The sequence below is a fragment of the Panicum virgatum genome, chromosome 9K (genome assembly GCF_016808335.1).
Source record: "Panicum virgatum strain AP13 chromosome 9K, P.virgatum_v5, whole genome shotgun sequence".
Lineage (NCBI taxonomy): Eukaryota > Viridiplantae > Streptophyta > Magnoliopsida > Poales > Poaceae > Panicum > Panicum virgatum.
Window position 1 is genome coordinate 34383312 of NC_053144.1, and position 25338 is coordinate 34408649.

The window sequence follows — 25338 nt, forward strand, 5'->3', positions numbered from 1 at the left end:
TCCGCCGTTGATTCGCCGCTGCCACCAGTTTTCCCCGTGCTGCCAGCTGCTCCGTGCCGCTCCACGTGCCGCGCACGAGCACCTCGTCGCCCTCGAACCGCCTTCGCTGCCCCCCTGCACGCGCGCCACGCCGTCCCCGTCGCGCCACATCACCGCCGCCGCCGTTGGAAAGCTACCCCCGCCACTGGAGCTTGCCCACGGCTCGGAGAAGCCCATCCCCTCCCATAGATGCTCATCTTCCCCTTCCTTTGGCTATAAATAGCCCCGACCGGCTTCGACTTCGACATCCACCGCCGCCGCCCCCTTTCCCATTGCTCCGACGAGCCCCGCCATTGTGGAACCATCGCTCAAGCATCATTCCAAGCACCATGACCCCTTGGACAGCTCTGCCTTGACCCCCTGAAACTCTCACACCACTCAGACCCACCAATTTTTAACCAAAACCCCGCCTCCGACGAGCTCCTCCGCCGCCGCTTCTGCTCCTTCATGGAGAAGCCGCCATGAATCACCATTCCTCGATCCCCGGCCATCTACTGGTGCGCACGAGCCCCCTCTTTGTTTCCCCTAACTTCCCCCTCGCTGCCATGGTCGAAGTTCGCTGGAATTTGGCTGGCCAGGACCTCCCCACGCCGGCCATGGTCTGAGGACCTGATTGCTTTGTTTTAAAAAGTTCTAAGGTCCTTTATGCAAATAGCTAGTCCCTTTTTCTTTTAAACTTTGTGAACTTTGAAAAATCCTAAAAAAATGTAGAAAAATAAAAAAATGCCAAATTAATTTTGTTGTGTTCCTCTCAACTAGATCTATAACTTTGGTTACTAAAGTTTGTATGAAACTTTATATTGTGTGCTCTAGTTTAATTATTAGCAAATGAGTAATTTATTTATATCTTTTTAACCATAGCTTTGTTATGCTTGATTTTTGGAACCTAGCCTCCTTTTTCCATGCATAATTTTGTGTGAAATTTGTGGACCCAATGCTTGAATTTTGCATGTTATTTCATGTGCTTTGTTTATTTCTAGCTTATGCACCCTTTTATTTATTTAAAGCGTGCTTTTGTTAGTTTCTTAAGGTCATCTTTTTACCATGAGATCTACTGAACATAAATAGTTTATGTTATTTTTTGGAAGAATTTTTGCATTGTTTAGCTTGAGTTTGTGATTTATTCTTGAGTTCTAGGGTTAATTCATGCATACTAGTGTTGTTTCTATTTTTGTTAGACTAAACTCCATGTTTAAATTTGATTTACATACATGATCTTTTCTTTTGAACCTTGAGTTGATGTTTGATATTTGAACCCTAGTTGTTGAATTTTCTTTTGAATTCAAATTCTAAATTTGAATTCAACCATCTCATGTTCCTGAATAGGATTAACCTTCCTTTCTTTTGATTTTAAACCATGCTCTCTTTGTGTAACTAGTTTTGTTATTTCATGAAATCTTTTATGTTTACTTTTACTCTATAACCGATTGCCCAGTAAAGTAACACTTTTAAGCTAGTCTTAAATGTTTACTTTATTGGTTTTTAACTTCTTAGTGAAGGAAAGCTATACTCAAGCACTTCACTAAATTCCAAATATTGCATTGCATATAGAAATGATGTCGCTAGTCGACGGAACGTACGAACTCGTCTAGGAACCATACGAGGATAATTCTAAAGTCCAAGTCAACATTACGGAAGATAATGAAGACTTGAAAGTGAACCCGAAGTCCAAGAGTGAATTGCATGAAGCCCAAACCAACATTGTGGAATTAACTGAAGTTTTGAACTCCGATTCGGAAGAGTTGAAGCCTACTAACTCTATAGACTCTACCAAAGGCAAGCCCCGGTGCATAATCCTATTATTTTAAATTATGCAACTTATATTATTATTTACTTGTGCATTTAAGTTATTGGAGATGATTGAAAACCTTAGATGCATAATTCTAGGTTCCTATTGATTGAACACTAGAAGTTGAGTTCGAATAGATGCTATGCTAATGGGACCGGCAAAAGTCGAGTGATTGCCTATCACTCGCGAGCTTATAGGAGTTGATTGTTTACTTTCTGCAATCACTATAAGGACCATGGACGGAGTGGGATACAAGTTTCATGGTAGTAATCTGTCTGTGTTGACAAAATTTGATAAGGCCGCAGTGTGTGGTAGTGTTGGTTAAGCATTTGAAAGTACTGGCCACATGCCATAAATATGGTACGTGGCAAGCCTAGTAACTCATCGGCCCGGCAAGTGGACATACCCCCACTCTCTCTTAGAGATAGGAAGTTAATTTATAACAAAAGTTTATTCTATGTTGTGCAACAATTAAATTGCGGGTGCAGAGAAGAGCGATTCTCTGTACTCGGGGAGAGTGGCGCTGATCCATGAACCGGAATGAGAAGCAAACGGTTGCTTGGGAGTGACTCAACAGTGCTCCAAGCGTGTGTGTTAGGTTTACCTTGCAAGGATTGAAATTCGGTTCGAACTATTCCGCCTCTCATGGATATTGAGACTGCTTAATCTCTTTGCCACATGGAGTAAGAAGTGAAACAAAGATGATACTCAATCTTGTTGGATGCAAATAATTTCTCTACCATGATTGAATAGATAGGTGCAAACCTAGAATGGTTAATCCAACTAGAATCTGAAAGTTAAAACTTGAAATTAAGGACTTACTCTTTATTGCTTTTCAGCAAAATAAACCCAGAGCCTTCACAAAACTTGCATGTCTAGCTAAAGGGATGTTATATACCCTTAGTCGAGTAAGCCTTACTGAGTATTAGTATACTCAGTCTTGCTTTTAACATTGTTTTCAGGTAACTCTTGGAATACTTGGTGAGATTGACATCATGTACGGGCTTCATCATGATGTCATATATCGACGCTAGCTATCATTTTCTCTTTCCGCTCTTTATAAACTCTGAAGAACTTATCTACTTCAAATTTCTGAGGTACCCTATCTGAATTCTCAAACTCAGTTTATAATAATATTTACTATTAAAGTTGGTGTTGTAAAATTTATGTTTATTGTAATCTCTAGGCTCACCTTCGAGTGAGGTATGTTGTTTCGATCCGAAATATAGTGGTGTTATCAGAATTTTACCCGATAGACTGTCAAATTACTCCGTTGAAGTGCGTGTAGATGATGATTAGGGCACTTTAACTGGATTAATTCTGGCGGTTCTGCCACACGGCCCCGGCCACGACCCCTCTGCGCCGCTGCCACGCTGCCACCGACCTCCTCTGCGCTGCCACCCTGCTCGCCGCTACGCGCCACCGCCGCCACCGCCGGTAGGCACCGCAGCCTCGCATCCGCCGCCACCCGGCCATCGGCCACCGTACCCGTCCGGCCGGCCGCTCTCAATGTGCTGACGTCAGCCCCCGACGGGCTGACGTCAGTATTTTTTTATCTGACGTCAGCCCCCGACGGGCTGACGTCAGTATTTTTTTATATTATTTAGGTTTTTAGATTAGATAGTTATATATAGGAGTTGTAGAAAATTGTAGAAATGTTAGGAAAAATTAGAAAATTGGCATAATAAACTAGAAAAATGGTATAATAAAATAGAAAAAACATAGAATAAAATATAAAAATGGTAGAAAATTGTAGAAATGGTAGAATAAATTAGAAAAATGGTAGAATAAAATAGTTGTAAATTATGTGTTGTTTTATTGTATTATTGGTTAATACTCTTTGTAAATTATTTTAAATTATTGTATTATCGGTATGCCGCGCCGGCCCGTGCCCGTGCAACTGAGTTGACGTCGGTTTTTTTGTTTTTTAATTCTTTTTTATATTATTAGATAGTTATATATAGGAGTTGTACAAAATTGTAGAAATGCTAGAGTAAATTATAAAAGTGGTAGAATGTAGAAAAATGGTAGAATAAATTAGAATATTGGTAGAGTAATTTAGAAAAATAGTAGAAAATTGTAGAAATTGGTGAACATTGTATAGAATTTCATGGCGCATTGGATATTGTAAACTTCATGCATGTATATGTATCATGATATTTATTGTAATAAATGTTGTATTAAATGAATATATATATGATGTAAATTATGTGTTGTAGAACTTCATTTATTTAACTCGTAATATGTTATATACGGTGTTAACTTGTATAACTAGTATAACATTGCATACCTTTGCAACTGTTATTTCACGTAGACATCAAAATAGAACCTTTTCGGCGTGAGGACGATGACACATTCCTTCAAGACATAATTTGTGAAAGCTGAGAAGATGCTGAGTATGATGACAGCCAGTATTTGAACGATACTGGTGAAGGCGATGCTGACCAGTCACAGCAAATGGCTGCGCAAGACGATACAGCCGAAGTTAGTATTGAAATTCGTACATACATATATATGTACAACTTCATGATGAATTCTATTCCTACAAATGTTCGACGTGTATGAAATGTTTATTTCTCCAGGCATCCGGATCAAGGAAGGCGAAACGGAAACGAGGCTCAAAGAAAAGGATGGAGGGGCATACCACCATCACCTCATTGTACCCAGATGGTGAACCAAAGTCTCCCAAGGTTGCTTAGACAATAGTCGTCAATCAATGCGGGTGTTATGTGCGTGAGAATATCCCCATAAGCTTCAGGCTATGGAAGAAAAGCAAAGCCACCGATAGTGATGATGACATCGTCTTAGAAACAGAAAAGGAAATGCTATGGGTAGATGTGAAACGACACTTCAGTGTTCCGGAGGAGCACGCACAACTATTTAAGGATTGGGTCATGAAGAAGATGGCTATTGCGTTTCAGACATTCAAGAAAAACTTGAATAAAGACTACGTTAAAAAGGGCCTCACCCCAGACTTTGAGAAGGTCCAACCATTCAAAAATTTCCAAGCCATTGGCGAACCATTTCGTGCATGGGGACAATTTTTATCTTGTTTACCATGGCATAAAGAATGCGAAGTTCATCAATACGAATGGTCCGAACATCCTCTCTAGGAAAACATGTAAGCACGAGCCATTTATGCATCGGACACAAGGTCGGATGTTAGATATCATTGCAACAACACTGCAAGTATGCGTTTAACCAAGAAATGGAATGCCAGAAACTCTCTTTATGATAACCGCTAGTTGCTTGCTCGACGTCGGTGGTGCATTTATGATGAAAACCCAAAAATAGTACTGAAATGATTCCAGGACATGGCAAATTCCTTTTTGAAAAATCGAAATGAACCCGATTTCATGGGCAAATTCCTTCTAGGACAAGAGTGCAAAGAAACTGAATTGTCAAATCCCGAGAACCCAATTTAGAAATTTCAGCCTTCCAAACAATGACAAATTCGGCATCCATACCTGTCTTCTCTAGCAGGTCCTCATCTAACACCCGAGTATGACCGTATGTTCGGTCCTTCAGCATGTTGTAGGCTTGAAACTAACGATCTGCTTGGAGGTCGATGTGGGAGTCGTCTGATGCCTCCTCTTCATGATGTTCGACTTGCTCTTCTGGCACCCGAGACTCGGCCTGCTCGTCATTTTGGGCAAAGCTCGGTGTGGGAGTGGATGAGCGGTGTCAGCTTAATCGACTCGGGCTCGACCCAGTCACCTTTCTGAACACGTTCGTGAACTTCTTTCTGACGTTCCTCATACCTGAAATCACAAACACAACAAACACAACCAAAACTTGGAAGGATTACGTGAGAGTTAGTAAAAATCAAAGTCAACCGTCCGAGAGTTAGTAGTCCTTGCAGGGCATGGTTGCCTCTCACAAAAATCGTTCTTGTGGGTGATAACACTCCACAAAACCGTTCTTGTGGGCGATAACGCACCACAAAATCATTCTTGCAGGGTAGTAGTACCACCACAAACACATTCTTGCAGAGAAAGGAAGGAGAACACGAAATGCAAATGAAGTGCAAACAGAAATGCAAAGCAAGAAAATATTTTTTCTTTTTGTTATGAACTTGGATCAAGAACAAAAGCAAAGAAGGCAGAGGAAGGAAGAACACGAAGCAAGACTAGTGTATCTCGGGCTAGGGGGGGGTACACATGAGCCCTGTGCACCGGCTTTTATAGAGGGGAGCTCCCCCATGGTCAACCAACCATGTGGTCGGCCAACCATGTGTGTAACGACCTGGCCCGGGAGAACGGCTAAGATCTACTCTGCACGTTGAGTAAACCACACCTGCTAAATAACTCTCTTGCACTTTCGTCCTCACTTCGTGCAAAAAGTTGCAACCGGAGTTATTTAGCTTCCCTAGCCCTGGTATTTAAGCTGGTCTGGACTCAACTCCACTTCCAGTACGGGACTAAATTCGCGATGCTACAGTAGCTGCTACAATAACTTCGAATTTGGCCCAGCCCACTCAGTCCGTGGGCTGTTACAATGTGCTAGGCCGAAAACCTTTCAATCTTTCTCAGAGATGCTTAATGATGGCCACACACTCAAAAAATGCATGAATATGTGCAGGGGTAGGCCGGTGCAGGCCTAGGAGTGGCCCCAAATGAATTTGGACTTGAAAATCATCCAAATTCATGCATGTACTAGGTTCCAAACTTTTGTGGCCGCCATTTTCTTCCAAAATTTCCCTTGGGCACTTGTTTAAATCCAAGACATATGAAGGATGCAAATGCAAAATGTGGGGGATCAAAACATGCAAGGGTTTTTGTGCAAAAGATGCAAATGCTCATGCAATAATCAAATGAAAATGAATGAATTCAAACATGCAATGGTCAAAATTAAACATGGGATAACTACTGATTTACCTATCGGCAAGGGTTCAAAATTAGAGTCTTTTGAATGAGACATTTTGTTTCTGTCAACTTGGGTCAAGCTCGACGAGAATTTCCAAAGTGGAGCTCCGCATCATGGAAGTTGTCGAAAAAATTTGTACCATGATGTGGTGTCTGGGGTGCATCGGGAATACCATTTGGTCCTCTTTGATCATGTAGAACTTCTCATGATACTTATCATCTCGTGGTACTGCCCTGAGGGATGAGTATAATTACTCACCTTGATTGCATCGTAATGTGGCTGCTTGTTTGATCGATGTAGTGTTCCTTGTTGTTGGTGATCACGGAACGATAATAAAGCACCTCATTCAGAAAGAAAAACCTGAGCCATTTCCAATATCTGATGCAATCATGATAAATTCAATTGCCGGATTGTTGACTTCTCGAAATTGAGAGTGCCAAGTCACGCTCGCCTTGAAGTCGACTCGGATTAGTTCATGAAATTCATTGGTAAATTGAAATTGAACGGAGACTACCCCTATCTTCACACAACGAGAAGATAACATGGTTGTCCTGCTAGACCACCGGCCACTAACCATAAAGAATTTTTGAACTTAAAAAATTCTTTAACATGTGCCTTATCCGGCAATGGTGCCAAAAATGATGGTTGACTCCTACCAACATCGTTATCGGAACCTGGTAGTCCCGAATGATAACGCCCACGGACATCAATGGTTGGTACGATCATTTCCGGATCAAGACATTCTTCCTATTAAAATATTGAATTGGGTCTTGGTTGTGGTGGTGGAGGGATTAGGTCTAATATGAGTTCTAGCCAGTAGATATTAGAGAGGAGGGCTAAATCCAGGTTAATGTCCCATCGCTCGCTCCATCTATTTTTCATTAGTGCTAGTTATTTCATGGGCCATGAATAAATCCGCAAGCACACGGAGTACCGCCGTAGAATTTTACTCGAGAGTAATTCGGGGTGTCATTTATATTTCCACAGGGAAGGCAACGGTATAAAGAGTTTACTAAGTTATGGAGATCACTATGAATTAATGTCCATGGTCTGAGTAGGAGTAAACTGTTCATGATAAAGAGGGGTAGCGTAACACTCGAGCCTAACCTACCCTAGGACAGCGGAGAGACAAGAACTAGATCGAGGGTAACTAGAGCCATAACCTAATGCACACACTCATGTGCACATTGAGTTGAGTCGTGCATACACATAGAAAAGCCTACGATCGTGGACTAGGGAGACTGCAACCAGCTGAATAGGACAAGCCTCAACAGCCAGCTGGCTTTATGCACCTCCTACCACTCTATCCAAATGTGGAGGGTTATTAAGGCTCGAACAGGGTTGTCACCACCTGCCGCGCCGCCTACCTCTCAATTCGTGGGATAGAGACGCATTCAAACATGGTCATTAACCCAGGCACCATGCCTACGCTAACGAGCACCACTCTAGCCTTGCGCAAGTACACCCATGTCTATCCGGGGCCTTAGCTCTAGAGCGCCCAATGAAGAAAGATGAAGCAAAGCCATGAAACAAGAACTAGACTAGCATATGAATCAAACAAAGCAAGCATGTCTCAAGAGAAGGATCATACACACAACCAAAGGCATATGAACCTGTTGACGGCTCTTAAGTACCAATATTAGGCCGTTAAATCCTGCATAAGTACATAAATATGAGCATCAACCTAGTGGTAGGGGTTTAATACCAACCATTTCCACGAGTATTGGTACGTATTTATATGCAGGTGAAATGAGGCATAAAATACACTTCAAGAGCAAGGAAACATACTCCTCAATCCAAGGCAAAAAGGCGTTGACCAATCAGAGCGCGCCATTCAGCCTCACATGGATCAAAGGGGCCACTTTTGGACACAACCAACTTAGACAAGAGACATTCCACGTGGCTTAGGCAAGAGAGCCCACCTACCAGTCACCCAGCCAAAGATGAGCCGATTCGGAGCCAGCCGACGGCCAACCGATCACCTGGTCGGCCGACTGTTGACGCTCACTAACGACCATTTCTAGGCGTCAACTTGAGTAGAAAATCAAGAGAGTTTGCATTTCTTACACGTATCTTTATCCAAATAAGCCCCTAAACCACACTTCACCTTCTACAAAATGCAAGATCTATTTTTGAGCTAATATGCAGGTTGCAAGCACACTTTGGCCCGACATAAAATCATAGAAAATATCAGAGCATCGATTCAGGCTCAATTGGACCAAGTGCAGCCGAAGAACTGAAGGAAACTTAATTAAGACAAGGCAAGCCCCGGTGTTCAGACAAGGCCAGGCCCAGACGAGCCCAACCCCGGGTAGTTGGGGGTGATGGGCGCCACCAGCAGGCCGGCCGACCACCTTGGTTGGCCGACCGACTCGTGGGCCCTACCGCCTTAAACCTGCCACATGGCGACGTCTCATAGGCTCTCAATGGCGGTTCACCTAGGATTGCAGCTTCTCACCCCATGGCTCCCTGCAATAAATACAAGGGGGGTATAGAAGACGACACACACACACCTCACAACACTTACCTATCTTGCTCATCTTGCATAGTCTTTAGGCTAAGTGGAGTTTAGGAGAAGTCTAGGAGTCATCGAGTCACTAGAGTTGCTTGAGAGTTCTGGTATGGGTTCATCTCTAGCTTTCCCTTGTAATATTCAGTTTGTTTGTAATAGAATTAGATTATGGTTACCGATATCTGCTCGAAGTATGTTCCGAGTTATCGGATATATGCTTCTCGATCTGGTTGCGTTCTTCTTCAATGCTTGCATTGCATGATCGCCCTATGCTTGCGATGGTTAACATATCGGACTTAGAACTCTATCAACTGCTCTAGTATTCGTATGTTTGCTCTAGTGTGATGTCTGTCCATCCGGAGGGTGGGGCCTCCGCACGGGACACTTGAGTATCGCTTACTAGTGTAGACATGGTGTCTAGATTAGCTAAGAGTTGCTGGATGTCACCTATATCCATGGTTTGTAGAGGTAGCCGACAAGTGGTGACAGCCCTGTTCGAGCCCTAGTAATCCTCCATGTTCGGTATGGGGGGTAGGAGGTGCATAAAGCCGCTGGGGTGTAAGAGCTTCTCTCGTTACTTCGATAGCGGTCTCCCTATTGTTTAGTTTAATCTCTGACGATCTAACCATAAGATAGCATAGATATAGCTAGCCTAGCACAGTTGACTCGAGCTCTAACTTCTGCCTTGCTCCCGGCCTTTAGCATCTTTCTTTTATTTATCTAGAGGGTAGTTTGTGTGTGTGTCACACTATCTCCTACCATGTTATCTATCTTACCCCTGTATATGCAAGAGAATATCCAATCTAGATAAAGTTCATCAACTAGTCTATATCTCTTCATTCACCGCCTTCCCTGCAGAAATATAAATGACACCTCGGTATATTCCTGGGTAAAATGCTACAGCGGTATTTCGTACGCTTGCGGATTTATTCGTGGTTCATGAAATACCTGCCACCCCAATTGGCATCTGCAGGCATCAACGCTGTTTTCCCGGTGGTGACGCTGGTAGGCGTCAACAAACATTTTTGGCTCCGTTGCCGGGGAAAGCACAGATTGAAGTATATAGACAAAGTTATGAACAAAATTGAAATTATTATTCGCTTGCTAAACAGGCTAACTTGGCTTTGTTTTCTTTTCTTTGTTGATATGAAAACAGAGTAGTGTATGATCAGTTTCGACTTGCCGCAAAACTTTCATTCCGATCCAGAGTCACTTTTGAGAAGGACGCGAGCTCGTCTCGTATCACCTCGGAGACCACTCTTGGTAGCCGAACCAGTCATTGCATCGTCGTCAGCTTCTCAAGCCATGGCCTAGAAGACACTACGTGATTAATCTGCTCCGTCTGCTAGCCAGGTTCCTACCGGGCCCGAGGTTAACACCGGAGGATGTTGACGGCTCTTAAGTACTAAATTTAGGCCGTCAACTCCTGCATAAATACATAAAATGTAAACATCAACATCGTGGTAGGGGTTTATTACTAACCAATTCCACGAGTGTTGGTAAATATTTGTATGCAGGTGAAATAAAGGTGAAAACACATTTCAAGAGCTTGGAAACACACTCCTCAATCCAAGGCAAAAGGCGTCGACCAATCAGAGCACGCCATTCAGAAGCACATGGATTCTTGGTCCCAGTTGAGCAAGCTACCGACTTAGACAAAAGCTATTACCTGTGGATTAGTGATGAGGGCCCAACTAGCAGTCACCCAGTTAAAGTTGGGCCGATTCGGACCTGCCCACAGCACCAACCGACCTCAGCCTTTGACGTGGCAACTCTCCATTGGTCCTAGAAGTCGGTTCTGGGAGGATCACCTATTGAAACCGACCTTGCTGGCCGTGGCTCCCTCGTATATATATGAGGGGAGGGAGCTCAAATGAAGACACACCACCAAAGGGAGTTTCACATCCATCAAGTGCTCTCGCAAGTCTTCTCTTGGTTTAGAGTTGTCTTAAAGTAGGGAGAGGGTAGAGGTACTTAGGAGGGGCGCTGGTCTTCGGCGCTCTTCTCCATTGTCAGCTCTACAAGAGTGAGGGAGTAGTTCAGGAGAAGTGCCGAGGTGTCGGCTCTCTGATCCCAGCTTGTACCTCTACGGATGCTGCTACATTCTTCGGTATTTAGTAAGTATTCGTGGTTCCTATCTCTATTATTTTACTTGGTATAGTAGATGCTAGTAGTGCTTGTAGTTGAGTGAGATTAGTTATCTTACTCGTGGGTTCGTCGCTCTGTATTCATACAGAGTGCTGTAGTTTGCTACGGCTCGAGATACGTAGTTAGACTGCAGTAGTAATCAATAGTGTAGATGTGGTGTCTAGGCTAAGGGTTATCCTTCGTTTTCCTTATATCCCACGGTTTAGTAGAGGTAGGCCGTAGGTGGTGACAACCCTATTGGTCCTTCGTAATCCTCCATGTTCGGATATAGCGTAGAGCTGTTGGCCGGAGTCGACTGGCAGACTAGTTGTAAGCCGGTGCCCAAAGTGAGTATTGTGCCCGAGAGATCGACCTTTAACTCAGCAGTAGCACTATCTTTGGAATCCTCTCTACCCTTCTACCTATCTTGGTGTGTCCTTGGAGCGATTAGAATAGAAGAGAGTGCACACACGTTCCCTGTGGATTCGATAACCCTTGGAATACTCTGAGGTGAAAGCTACAACGGTATCCGTGCACTTGCGGATTTATTCGTGATGCTAAAATACCGAACAAGCTTTCTGGCGCCGTTGCCGGGGAACGGTTGTTGTCGTCCTTGTATCTTTTGCTTTTCTTTCCTTCTACCTTGACCCCCACTATCCAAAGAGAAGCTATCCTTGAAAAGCTTCTCTACCCCACGGGATTTATCCCGTATCATTTTTAGTTTTCTTCCTGCTATCTTTACCCCGCTACCCATGGAGAAGCCATCATTTCACAGCCTCTCTGCCTCAAGGGGCGAGTTCAATGAGCCACCATCCTCTTCCACATCTGGCTATGAACCTTGTCCCGACCTTATCGCTATGGTTCGGGAGTTTCCCTTCTCTAGGTTAAGTAGCGAGAACCCAGACTACCATATGCGGGAGTTCGAACAACTTTGTTCACGCTTTGCCTCTGCAAGCATGAAACAAGATGTCCTCCGGTGGATGTTGTTTCCCTTCTCTCTTAAAGGGAGGGCAGAGCAATGGTACATGTCCTATACATATACCAAAAAGGGCAGCTGAGACTCCTTGAAGAAGACATTCTCTATCATGTTCTTCCAGCTGAATGAGAAGGAAACTTTAGGTACAACCTGGGCCAGATTTTTGCTCCTAGTGAAGGCCGACCCTACCATGTCGACACTCAATCCTTTAGTCCTTTGGAAATTTAAGAGGAGTCTCGATAAGGAATCCGCCGATCATCTCAACTCAATCACCGGAGGAGTACCCCTCCATATGTTCCCGGCTGAGGTTAATAAAATCCTAGATTATATTGCCGAGTATACCTCCTTGTTAGTCGAGTCTGATCCTCTCCAAGAGGAGTGTGAGTTGACCCATGAGGATCTTCTAGCGGCTGAACCCAATCCTTCACCTTCCACATCCTCAGATTCAGCCGTAGAACCCTCACCCGAACCAGGAACATCGGAGGAAGAAGAAATTCGACCCCCGAAGTTCCATTCCCGATTCAAGGATGATCCGTCTGAAACCCATAAATACACCTCGAATCTCATAAATGCCCAAGTTGGGGAGGAACTCTCTTCTGTCCATGCCGATCAGTCTCAAAATGCCTTAACAGAACCTCCCCTTAGGCCCAAGGCACCTCCTTCTCCTCCTGATTCCCGTAATGAAGCACTTCCCAAGGAAGTCATGAAGGAGGATTGGTCAGATGGAGAGAAACACTTTTCTGAAGCAATTTGGATTAGCTCACCCTCCACGATCACTCCTTGCTTGATAAGGGGAACTACCGTAGAAGCCCACATTAACCCCATCATGGAGGATAATGTTTTGCCATGGCACTTAGCATACACTCTTCTGGGCAATGTTACGCTAAGACCATCCGACACGCACTTAAAGAGTTGTCCCTCAGGACACACCCTTAAATGTCGGGGGGTTGCAAGTGTTGTGCCACTCATAATAGACAAAATCGAGGTAAACTTAGATTTCCATATCTTTGATATCCTCGATTTTGATCTTCTCCTAGGCCTCCTGCTTGAAAAACTTCTCTCATCTCAAGGAAGCCTAGATGAAATGCTTAGGAAAACCTCATCTGCCACTGGTACCTTTTGCTTGGAAAACTCTATGGCGAAGCATTTTGCTGAGCCAAACCCGCTCAAGGAAATGATGCATGAATCTCCGTTCATACCATCTGAGTCCATTCTCTTCGAGATTGCAAAATCTGCCACTTCCGAAGAAAACAACTCGGAAGAAATCCTTCGCTTTTGTGAAGATGAACGATCATTATCCCTCTTGAGCGAGTTTGAGCCTCTTTCCTCTGGCCCCAAGGAAATTGTTCTCAGCCACAATCGAGATTCAACTATGATTTCCCATGATGAATCTCTTGAGATGAAGAACCTACGGGCCACAGAATGTTATGAGGCACCGACTCTGGAGTCCATAGAAAAGAATTCCATATATGAGCATGGGAGCTTCATCCTAGTGATATCTCAAAAACCATGCTCTTTCAATACCTCTCCAGAGTCAGGCACTCATTGTGCCCAGAGCACACACAAGGACTATAACTGCCTTAAGGACCTCTCTTGCAAAACTTTTAGAAGGCTAGTTGTAGATGCATATGTTTACCGTAAACATTGCAAATTTCGTGGATGCTCTGTGGTGCTAACCTTGCAGCTAAACCTTCATGACACATCAACAATTGGTGATGAAAAGGGGTACACATCGTCAATAATAGCTGCAAGACGATGTTCCCATGGTCGAGCTTATGACAAAAACAAAGCACAACCGGGAGATAGCCCGGATTATCATTTATTTATTTACTTATTTATTTCCCTTCAATAAAAGCAAGAACATGTTCTAGGATGTATTTTTCCTTCGGGTATTTTTGGTCGCTAACCTTTCCAGGGGAAGATCAAGAAGAATGATGGACAAGTAACACCTACGAACATGAAAGCTACACCAACTACAACCCCTCGATATGCCTTGATGAAGGAACAACTATAGAAGGAAACTTGAACTCCATACACTTGAAGTTTTGCAAACTCCAAGTGTGGGGGAGGTATGTGAGAGCCCCGAAGTAAGTTCTTTCTCAATCCATTTCTTGTTTTGGAATTGGTGCTAGTCCTCGCATCTTGCTCTATAAAAAAAGAGAAAAAAAATTAGAGGAGTTGCCATGGTGGCAATATTGAGTTCCCATCAACAACAAAATGCCATGGTAAGTACTCTCAATGTCCTGTTTTTGACATTAAACAAAGCCCTGCCGGGAGGTCGCCCAAGGATCACCAGAGTAAGTCTCATGGTGAGAGTAAAGTTTAGTTTGAATAAATTCTTGAGCTCCCTGGTTCTTAAAACCAGCAGAGCCATTATTTTGTTTCCACTATCTCGTTGAATACAGCACCAGGTACAAGTATAAGTGTGGGGGAGATCTCTTAAGATCATCATTGTCATACACATTCGAGATCTCTCACAGATGCATCGCACAAACATCGTATGCACCAACATGACAAGAGACAAGGCAAGAACACCAAAGTCAGTCAACCACCCAATGGTTGGGCTGAATCACCATCGCCTTGATCCCCACCTTCTTAAAGAGCGATAGTATGTGCATTCTCTACTTCTCAACTCTCTTTGATTCATGAGTTTGTAGTGACTTTTAAATCTGACTCACTAAAATCAAACTCAAAGTGAATCAATGTGTTGCACCTGCTCTATATGTTTCCTATGGTTGGCTTGCATATGTTTTATTCCATGCTTATCACCTTGATGCTTGTGAACAAAAATCCTTAGGAAAGCATGCTTATCTAATTAGTTGATGTTTGAGATATGGTTTGGATGATATGATCTTCGCTCCTTTTTGTTTAAGTGCTTGGGAACTTTATTTGAAAATTTGTAAAACCTTTGCAAAGCTCCTCTTTGATATGCCAAAGCCATATGACGATACTTCTTGAAAACAATATACACATATGCTGCTTGTTTTTGCATTGAGCTTTGTCAAATTGTTGTGACCCTTGAGAGAATTCTTTTCATGCTTTCATGATCAAGATTCACGTGCACACCTTATACCCCCTTGCTATGCTTCTTTGAGAAGTTAGCATTGTACCATCCACTCACTCCACAAAATAAATGCTCCACTATTTGTGTTGGTCTCTCTCTCCAGTTTTTGTTAAAAACAAGAAGAAGAGAGGCATGGGCTATCGAGAAAAAATATGGACACATGAAGGTCCAAGTATTGGAAAAAAAGAAAGAAAAAAATGTGGGCACATGAAGGTCCATGAAAAAAAGGGAAGAAAAAAAGAGAGATAGCCATGCTCTCAAAAGAATTTATATAGGGAGAGAGATCATACAAAAGGAGTTTCCATTCCATCCATCACGATCCATAACGTGCACATCTTAATCTGATTGTATGACTTGTTTTTCTCTTTGGACACGGTTTTTGACTTTGCAATACATGTGATACAAGTATGCCTTATCCTCCATACTCTACCCTGAGCTCCACATATAGCCATCATTAGAGATAGGATGAAGGAAAGGCAAGTCAAATGCCTTGGTAAGGACATATACACATTGAGTGATCCGAGAGAATCAAATGAGGAGCTAAGCAAAGTTTGTTTTGAAAACTTATTGAAAAATCCCAAGCTACATGACATGAGGAGCAGAAGTGACTTGATTCAATACCGTTCCATGCCTCAACTACCCAAGATGGCATGATAGACACTTCAAAAGTTCACAAGTGCAAGGTATGAGTTGGAATATCTCTTATGCTCACTTCAAACCTTTGGAAGTCATGTTCCACCTTAGTCCTTTATGCTTTACTCGAGGACGAGCAAAGGCTAAGTGTGGGGGAAGTTGTTGACGGCTCTTAAGTACCAAATTTAGGCCATCAACTGCTGCATAAATACATAAAATGTAAACATCAACATAGTGGTAGGGGTTTATTACTAACCCATTCCACGAGTGTTGGTAAATATTTGTATGCAGGTGAAATAAGGGTAAAAACACACTTCAAGAGCATGGAAACACACTCCTCAATCCAAGGCAAAAGGCGTCGACCAATCAGAGCGCGCCATTCAGCAGCACATGGATTCTTGGGTCCACTTGAGCAAGCTTCCGACTTAGACAAAAGCTATTACCAGTGGATTAGTGATGAGGGCCCACCTAGCAGTCACCCAGCCAATGTTGGGCTAATTCGGAGCCGGCCGTAGGTCGGGGTCGGCTGACCTGCCCACAGCACCAACCAACCTTAGCCTTCGACGTGGCAGCTCCCCATTGGTCCTAGAAGTTGGTTCTGGGAGGATCACCTGCTGAAACCGACCTTGATGGCCGTGGGTCCCTCCTATATATATGAGGGTAGGGGGCTCAAATGAAGACACACCACCAAAGGGAGTTTCACATCCATCAAGTGCTCTCTCAAGTCTTCTCTTGGTTTAGAGTTGTCTTAGAGTAGGGAGAGGGTAGAGGTACTTAGGAGGGGCGCCGGTCTTCGACGCTCTTCTCCATTGTTGTACCTCTACGAGAGTGAAGGAGTAGTTCGGAAGAAGTGCCGGGGTGTCGACTCTCTGCTCCCAGCTTGTACCTCTACGGATGCTGCTACATTCTTTGGTATTTAGTAAGTATTCGTGGTTCCTATCTCTAGTATTTTACTTGGTATAGTAGATGCTAGTAGTGGTTGTAGTTGAGTGAGATCAGTTCTCTTACTCGCGGATTCGTCGCTCTGTATTCGTACATAGTGCTGTAGTTTGCTACGGTTCGAGATACGTAGTTAGACTGCAGTAGTAATCAATAGCGTAGACGTGGTGTCTAGGCTAAGGGTTATCCTTTGTTTGCCGTATATCCCATGGTTTAGTAGAGGTTGGCCATAGGTGGTGACAACCCTATTGGTCCTTCGTAATCCTCCACGTTCAGATATAGCATAGAGCTGTTGGCCGGAGTCGACTGGCAGACCAGTTGTAAGCCGGTGCCCGAAGTGAGTATTGTGCCCGAGAGATCGACTTTTAACTCAGCAGTAGCACTATCTTAGGAATCCTCTCTGTCTTTCTACCTATCATGACGCTAAAATATCCAACAGAGGGAAAAATTTTGAGATCAAGACGGGTCTCATTACGATGGTGCTGGCCAGCCCTTTCTGTGGCAAGGCCAATGAGGATGCCAGCGCTCATCTCCAGCAATTCCTGGAGCTCTGCAGTACTTTTGTTATCATGGGTGCATCGCAAGATGCAATCTGGCTCCGTCTGTTTTCGTTCTCTCTCTTGGGGAGAGCGAAGCAATGGTTTTATGCTAACAAGGCTGCTGTGGACACTTGGGACAAATGTGCCAAGGCGTTCCTCGCGAAGTTCTTCCCGACGGGCAAAACTAGTGCTCTTCGTGGACAGATTTCGAACTTCCAGCAGGCATCAAATGAGTCAATTCTTAAAGCTTGGGAGAGACTTCAGGAGTACATTCTAGCGTGTCCACACCACGGAATGGACAATTGGCTTATTCTTCAAAACTTCTACAACGGGTTGACTCAATCATCCCGTGATCATGTGGATGCCGCTGCGGGTGGAGCTTTCTTCTCACAGACCATTGAAAGAGCTACATCATTAATCGAGAAGATGGTGCCCAACCAAGGTTGGAGCAATGATCGCCTCCAACCACACCAGCGAGGCATACACTCCGTCTAGGAGGCCGACATACTCGCTATGAAGATTGATCTCCTCCTCAAGAAATTTGAGGATTATTCCCAAGATAAGGCTCTAATGCAAACACTTCAAGTCTTGGAGACTCGCATGACGTGCGAGGTCTGCGGAAGTGTTGGACATTCAGGAGATAATTGCCTGGAAACCCAAGAAGAAGCATTATATCTCAATGGTAATAACAATGGGTTTCGTCCACAAGGAGGTCAGGGGTGGAATCAACCACGCCCATATTATCAAGGAGGTAATGGAAATTCAAATTCTTTCAATCCTAACCAACCTACCTTGAGAGATCTTGTCTATGGCCAAGTGAAGATCAATGAGTCCCTTCAAAAGAAGTTGGCCGCTACAGACAAATCAATGGAGACCATCCATGCCAAGATGGACGGATTCTCCACTGCCATCAAGAACCAGCTGAGTTTCAACAAGATGATTGAGACTCAACTAGCTCAAGTGGCTGCCGCCATGCCCCCTGCTATGGTGAACGTTAAGGCGAGAACCACACGAGGAGGTAAAACTACTCAAGATCCGCCTTATCCTAACCATGTTAATAGGAAGAAGGCAAGCCTGGTGGCAGAAGAACCACCTCGGGAGGAGGAACCCGAGAAGGTTCATGAAGGGAAAACGGCTCCGCATGAATTCTATGATACTCAAGTATTTCTGTTCCCTATGAGGGCAAAGAAGCCAAGTACAGATGAGCAGTTCAGCCGCTTTGTTGAGATGATACAACAAGTGAACATCAATGTGCCTTTCATGGATGCGATGAAGGTCCCGACCTATGCTCGCTACCTCAAGGACATAATCAACAACAAGCGACTGCTACCGACTACTGAAGTAATCAAGCTCACTAAGGCATGCAATGCGGCTATACTTCAACAATTGCCCGAGAAGAAGAAGGATCCAGAATTCCCAACTATCAGATGTTCGATAGGGGCACAGAATTTTGACAAAGCCTTATGTGATTTAGGAACCAGTGTTAGTGTGATGCCAAAGGCAGTCTTCGACCAACTCAACTACATAGAGTTGACACCAACACCCTTGCAGTTGCAATTGGCTGACTCCTCAGTATGGCACACAGAAGGAATCGCTGAGGATGTCCCAGTAAGAGTACGGGACTACTTTGTCCCAGTCGACTTTGTGGTACTCGATATGGATAATCAAAAGGAAACTACTCTCATTCTGGGATGGCCATTCCTCAATACAGCAGATGCACATATTGATGTCGGGGCCGGAGAAATCCGACTCCATATCAATGGAAAAGAGGAGAAATTTGACTTCCGACCAAAGCTGGAGCAAATTTGGGCCAAATCCTCAGAAAATCAAAGAAGTCGAAGTGACACCCTCTCAGAAAAATAGTCTTATACCTTTTATGAAGACACTCATGAAAGATGATCCAACAAGCTCAAAAAGGTCTAAGAAGAAGGGTAAATCAAAGGTTACTAGACCCGAGGATCCTATTTCTGCGCCATCTACGCCACCAAAGAAGAACAAGAAAATATGGCACAAGAAGAAAAAGACGTCATCGACCGCTACTACTTCTCCAGGTACGGACAAAATGACCTCAACCTGATCAGGTATGGAGAAAGGTCCTGTTTTTTGGACCCTAAACCAAGAGCTAGCTTGGGGGAGGTTCCATTCCCTAAGTCAACTGTATCCTTTATTTGCTTTTGAATAAAATTTGATAAAAACTTCCAAAACAAAATAAATATTTGCTGCTTTATTTCCCTTTCCATCATGCACGGTAAGAATGTTTTAACTCCTTATGAAAGTCGAAAGGATGAGTTTTGCTTTGCTCTACCATGTCTGTTGTGTTTAGTTTGGCAATAAGAGTTCTCTTGAGTTTAAATCTGTTGGTTATGTAAATACCTTGCCAATGAACCTGAAATTTCCGTGGGTTGCATATGCTTGATCCAAGTCTAAGTTATTGTGAGTATAGATATGGTAAATAAAGTTGTGCAAGTTTGTTCTAGTGATGCTCGAAATCTGGAGTTGTTTTCGAAAATCTAAAAAGGCAAGTTCCCTAGTGATAAGCAAAGCCCTACCAGAGCCATATGTTATTGTAAGGATCATTGGGGTGTCCGACCCTAGAGGGGGAGGGGGTGAATAGGGTCGCTAATCGCTTTTTAACCTAGGGCTCAATCTACTTGCATAAGATAAACCTAACACGTCCTATACATGCTAGTTATGACTAAGGTTTATCTTTGCTACTCTCTACTTACCCCAAAATACTTGCAACCTATAGCCAATCCTAACCAAACTAACTAGGAAAGTAAAAGCAAGCAAGATAGAGTAAATGCGAAAATGTAATATGGTAAGTAAAGAGGTAAGTGCAAGAGGGATGCAAACTCCCGAGTAGACATGGTCATGTAACGTGGTTCGGCACAAACGCCTACGTCCACGGGACACCGAGGCTCTTCCGATCACCGTCTTGCACTACGCCACCAAGGCGATGCCGGCAAGCAAAGGCAAGTGCCCACAAGACACCGAGTCTCATGCACCGCCACCATCTCTCTCGGTCACCCGGCCGAAATCCACTACGGAGCTTCTCCAACAAGGAGGAGGTCTCCTCTTCCCCCGCACAAAGTGTCGTTGCCACTCCACACCAAGTCGGAGGGTCACACGACGGATCACAAGGATTGCTAGCCGTAGCAAGACTTCTCTCAAGGGAGCTCTCGCAAGAACTAATCCCTATTACAAGCACTAAGCACTCTCACAAGTGTGCTTAAGCCTATATGATGTACAATGAAGCACTATGGTGGTTGGAGATGATCTTTGGCTCTTGTATACTTCCTTGGTCTCCAGCACCCTCAAATGAGCCGTGGGGTGGCATATATATAGCCCAACCCTCCAAACTAGCCGTTGGGAAAAAGACTGACGAAATCCCTTAACGCCGGTTAAACCGACGCTCCAGTTTTAGTCATCACCGGTTTAACCGGTGAGTGTATTTTCCCAGCAACTAGCCATTACTGCTCCAACGGCTACTTGATCAATCGACCGACGCTCTCAAAAACTAACGTCGGTTCAACCGGTGAGTGCAAGCCTGGGAATGTTCATCTTAACAATTATATTAGTCCAAGTGTTGTGTGTGTCATCAATCGCCAAAACATTATATTGAAATATGGCATGAGAGGCCATTTTCGCTACAGTTACATTCCATGAAAAAAAATCTTACACATATGCTGCTTGATGTTCTATTGAGTTTTGTCAAATTGTGTGAACCTAGTGAGATGCTCTTCATGCTTTCTCGATCATAAGCACGTACACGACCCATCCATTTACGACATTCCTACACTGGGAATTAGCACCATCATCCATCCATCCCCCATTAATAAATGCTCCATGTCTTGGTAATCTCTCTCGTAGAACATCCTTGAAATAAAATAAAGTCAGATTATGGTTGCCCCAAAAAAGAGAAAAGATGGCATGCCAAAGAAGCATGACCCAAAAAGAGAGAGAGAGAGAGAGAGAGAGAGAGGTAGCCATGTCTCAAAAAAAAGAGAGATAGGGATGATTCGAGAGAGAAAACCAATGCCTTAAGGAGTAGGTGTAACGTCCCGCCTCCCCAAGGCCAGGCCCGCTTACATCTGGCAGTTTTTTAGGACATAGACTACCCTCACAGACCAACACATGTCTTTTCTGCGCACTTTGTCCTCACTCGTGCGCACCCGGGAAGAAGTTCCCGGTCGGTCACCCATCCCAAAATGGATCTAGGCCAAGCACGCTTAACTTTGGAGTTCTTTCGAGATCAGCTTCTGGAAAAGAAGTTGCAACTTGTTGATATGAGTATTCTATCAATTCTATTAAGCCCTTGGGCTGGGGTGTCACATCCTCACCCCCTTAAGAGACCGACGTCCTCGTCGGTCAATCTCAAGTCAGGAACGTCCTCTCTTGGCCACGTCCCGTACGTCCAATGCCAACGGCCCATGTGCGACGTCTGTGCGTCCAGTGCCAACGGTCCCTGTGTGACGTCTGTGCGTCCAGTGCCAATGGCGCCTCCCAGAAGCACGCGCATTGACCCGCCACGCGCCCGTCCACATGCCGGTGCCATCTGCGCCCCCATGCGCCCGTCCACATGCCCATGCACTTACGCCCGTACGTGCCCGTGAAACCGCGAGAATTGGCTCTGATACCATTCTGTAACATCCCGCCTCCCCGAGGCCAGGCCCGCTTACATCTGGCAGCTTTTTAGGACATAGATTACCCTCACAGACTAACACATGTCTTTTCTGCGCACTTTGTCCTCACTCGTGCGCACCCGGGAATAAGTTCCCGGTCAGTCACCCATCTCGAAATTGCTCCAGGCCAAGCACGCTTAACTTTGGAGTTCTTTCGAGATCGGCTTTCGGAAAAGAAGTTGCAACTTATTGATATGAGTATTCTATAAATTCTATTAAGCCCCGGCTTTCTTCATGCACCTGATGAACATGGTTTTCATGAATTATCTAGATGTCTTACAAGTCAGAGGCAGAGCATGAAGTTCATCTGAAGCTCGTGTTGCAGAGATTGAGGGAGCATCAGCTGTATGCTAAGTTCAGCAAGTGTGAGTTCTAGATTGACGAGGTTCCCGTCCTCGGTCATATCATCTCCAAGGGAGGCATTGTAGTTGATCCGAGCAAGGTGAAGGATGTACTCGAGTGGGAGACACCACAGACGGTGAAGGAAGTCTGGTCATTCTTGGGCTTAGCAGGATATTATCGGAGGTTCATTGAGAAATTCTACAAGATCGCGAAGCCCTTGACTTCTTTGCTAGAGAAGAATGCAGATTTCATATGGACTGATGAGCGTCAGATGGCATTCGATGAGTTGAAGAAGAGGTTGACTACGGCGCCAGTCCTTACTCTGCCAGACTAGAGTAAGAGGTTCACCGTCTATTGTGATGCTTCGAAGGATGGTCTTGGTTGTGTCTTGATGCAGGAGGGTAGAGTGATTGCTTATGATTCACGGCAGTTACGTCGGCATGAGCTGAACTATCCCACTCATGATCTTGAGTTAGCCGCGGTTGTGCATGCTATGAAGATTTGAAGGCATTACTTGTACGGGTAGTAGTGTGATATCTACACTGATCACAAGAGCCTCAAGTATATTTTCACGCAGAATGAGCTGAACATGCGGCAGAGGAGATGGTTAGAGCTGGTCAAGGATTATGACCTGGAGATTCACTATCATTCGGGTAAGGCCAATGTTGTGGCAGATGCTCTGAGCAGAAGAAGCTATGTTAACATGGCCATGGCTTTCCAGATGCCTCCAGAGTTATGCGAGGAGTTTGAGCAGTTGAGTCTGGGTTTCTTGCATCATACTTCGAGTGCAGCATTCGAGGCAGAGCCCACTATAGAGGCAGAGATCCGGCAGCATCAGAAGGAAGATTAGAAGCTGCAGGAGATTCGTGAGTTGCTCAAGAAAGGCAAGGCTCCCCATTTCAGAGACGATGATCAGGGTACCTTGTGGTACAAGAACCGGATCTGTGTGCCAGATGTGAAGGATCTCAGAAAGTTGATTTTGAGTGAGGCTCATGATACAGCTTACTCTATTCATCCGGGCAGTACCAAGATGTACTATGATCTCAAGGAACGCTTCTGGTGGTATGGGATGAAGCATTCAGTGGCAGAGTACGTGGCTATTTGTGACACCTATCAGCGTGTCAAGGCTGAGCATCAGAGGCCAGCAGGTCTGTTACAGCCATTGAAGATTCCAGAGTGGAAATGGGAGGAAATCACTATGGACTTTATTGTTGGGTTGCCTCATACTCAGAAAGGGTACAACTCTATATGGGTAGTAGTGGATTGTTTGACGAAGGTTGCTCACTTCATTCCGGTGAACACTACTTACTCCGGTGCCAGACTTGCAGAGTTGTACATCTCCCGGATTGTCTGTTTGCATGGTGTGCCCAAGAAGATCATATCTGACAGAGGATCTCAGTTCACTTCACGGTTCTGGGAGCAGCTCCATGATTCATTGGATACGAAGCTGCGCTTCAGTACCACCTATCATCCTCAGACAGATGGGCAGACAGAGAGAACCAACCAAGTGTTGGAGGATATGCTGAGAGCTTGTGCTATTCAGTATGGTACGAGTTGGGATAAGTGCCTGTCGTATGCTGAGTTTTCCTATAACAACAGCTACCAAGCCAGTCTGAAGAAGTCCCCCTTTGAGGCATTGTATGGCAGAAAGTGCAGGACTCCTCTTTATTGGGATCATATTGGTGAGAAGCAGCTCTTTGGCCCTAACATTATAGAAGATGCAGAGCAGATGGTACAGGCTGTGCGGGAAAATCTGAGGATTGCACAGACTAGGCAGAAGAGCTATGCAGATGGCAAACGGAGCGACCTGACCTTCAAGGTGAACGATTATGTGTACTTGAAGGTGTCACCAATGCGGGGAATCCGCAGGTTTAATATAAAAGGGAAATTTGCACCAAGGTACATTGGTCCAATCAGGGTGCTGGAGAGGAAAGGCGAAGTTGCTTATCGCCTAGAGTTGCCCACTGATCTCTCCAGAGTACATAATGTCTTCCATATCTCTCAGCTGAAGAAATGTCTGCGAGTACCTGAGGAGCAGGCACCACTGGACGGGTTAGATGTGCAGTAAGATCTAACCTATACTGAGCATCCGGTGAAGATTCTGGAGACATCACAGAGGGTTACACGGAACAAGCGCATCAAGATGTGCAGAGTTCAGTGGAGTCATCACAGTGAAGCTGAGGCTACATGGGAGCGAGAAGATGAGCTGAGGAAGACATATCCAGATCTCTTTGCTAGCCAGTCCAGCTGAATCTCGGGGACGAGATTCCTATAAGGGGGTAAGGTTTGTAACACCCTAATTTAAATTTCAGCATTTAATAATAAATTTAATTTTCTTTATTTAATTTTCTAAGGTTTATTATGCTTATCCTTGCATTTAATTTAATTTTCTTTCACAAGTAATTAAAATTTTTCTAGGTTTAAACTTGTTGTTGCATTCATGCTGGTGCATGGTTTTATTTTGTTTGAATGCATAGGGTTTGAATTCAAAATTTAGTTTGAATTCAAATAGATTTGGGTGTAGTTTGGAAATAGAAAAGAGGAAGAAATAGAAAACCAGTTTTCAGCCCAGCTCAGGAAGCAGCCGGCCCGTTCCCTCCTCCCGCGCAGCCATTTCCCTCTTTTCCGCGGCCCACTTCATGCTCGTCCGGCCCAGCAAGCGACCCAGCGCGGCCCAGCTCGCTTCACCGCTCGCTCCAGCCAGGCTCACACGCCCCGCACGCTCGCACCTTCTCCCACCGACGCCCCTTGCCCACATGTCGGCGCCAGCAGTCGTGCATCGCCCTCTTGCTGACAACCCTGGCCCGCTTGGCAGACCTTCCTTCCCTAG

At 44.5% G+C, this 25338-nt stretch overlaps 1 non-coding gene across 1 annotated transcript; it reads right to left on the reverse strand.

Moving 5' to 3' along the window:
- Positions 1-17673: 17673 nt before the first annotated feature.
- LOC120653031 lies at positions 17674-17780 on the reverse strand. The gene has a single exon (XR_005666727.1). It is a non-coding gene; the product is annotated as a small nucleolar RNA R71 (small nucleolar RNA).
- Between the last annotated feature and the right edge of the window lie 7558 nt (positions 17781-25338).